The sequence below is a fragment of the Plectropomus leopardus genome, chromosome 19 (genome assembly GCF_026936395.1).
Source record: "Plectropomus leopardus strain MGB_pleo_1.0 chromosome 19, ASM2693639v1, whole genome shotgun sequence".
NCBI classification, from domain to species: Eukaryota; Metazoa; Chordata; class Actinopteri; order Perciformes; family Serranidae; genus Plectropomus; species Plectropomus leopardus.
This window is the reverse complement of record NC_142194.1, coordinates 17,744,187-17,745,798: the sequence shown is the minus strand read 5'-3', so window position 1 is coordinate 17,745,798 and position 1,612 is coordinate 17,744,187.

Here is a 1,612-nt window from a genome sequence, read left to right as displayed (position 1 = left end):
TAGGGACGTCTTTGAAACTAATTTTTGGAAAGTGATGTGTCATTTCTGGATGAGTCATGTTAATTCATATCAGTTACATGTGTTATGGCATATAAAAGCTGTCACTCACCTCCCAGGGGGCTGATAGTAGAGGGTTCAAACTGAGGGTTGAAAAACAGTGCAGTGCAGATATGGAGCAAATGTGTAAATGTGGACAGACAAAGATTTTTGTGTTCAACGTGCCTACTACGTTCATAATGAACAGGACTTTATGGGAGTACAAAATTGGCAAAAGTCCATGTATGTTAAAAACCCATTTGATGTTGAAATGTAGTATGATATGCTTTGACAAGACAGTGATATGGATCATCTAGCTAATCGTAGTCATCTGGGTTCTATGATTACTGCTACAAATTGGTCTTATGCCTAAATAATCTAATTACAGTGAGGGTTTCTAAGCAGATCAGAATCCGTGTGATTGGAAATAGACAGACAGACTGATTGACAGATAGATAGATGAAATATAATATATTTTAATATATATATTAATATATTTCGTAATGTCAGTTAGCAGCTCTGTGAAGATGTGATATTTTAGCACAGCAAAGCTTTGATGTAAACACTAATGCTAGCACGGCAACATACTCACAACAATGCCATTCCATTGTTCAAATGGCCCAAAGCTCAAAGTCCAAAGCCCCAATACCCAAAAAAATGTCCAATTACAACAAGTGCCCATCTATCTAACCTGCTACTCCAAAAACAAATGCCCATAGAGTGCCCAAGGAATGATGTTTTTCTGCTGGCCAACCTGGAAGCTGATGTTGCCCTGGTCCCCTTGTCAAAAAGCCTATGGGATTTTTCTATTGGATTTCAGATCATTGCGGAAAATTAGCTCTGTAGTCAAGAAATGTTTATGATACTTTAACATTTTGTTCAGCAAAATAGTTCTCTTTACACTCTTTACAAATCAACAACACTTTCAGTATTTTTGAAACCTAAACACAATTTCCAGAAATAAAAAGCTATTGCTGGGCCAAAAAAAAAAACTACACTTTGGTCGCGTTGCCACCATGAGGCTTTGGCGATGACATTCTGTAGTCTAATCTAGCCACTTGTTAGCAACAGTCTCTTTAGGGACACCAAAGCTTCTGGTTGTTGAATCACCCATTTAGCATGTTTTTAGCAACCTTTTACCACCAGCATTTAAACCACTGAAGCCAAGTGTTTTCCATCGACCCATCCCTGTGTTTCTAGCAAATTTGGTGCACCCAAATGTGGTAAACTTTCTTTATTTACCTACACCCAACCACACATTCACCACAGCATTGTTGGCAAATGTAACATATCTGTGGTTAACAGAAACGTACAATGCAAACATTTTTCTACCGATTCGGTTGGCTTACTGCAGGGAGTGTGCATTTGTTTTTGGGATAATGGGCTGTGGGAGAAACGGGCTTTAGGTCAAATGGGACATTTTTTGGACTAACTGGGCTTCAGAATTTTAGGCTGTTGGAACAGTGCACAGATCCTCTAACGCGACAATGTTTATATACTGATGTTTAGTCAGTAGACTATCATGTTTACCATATACGATATTGTAATTTAGCACGTTAGCATGTTGACATTTGTG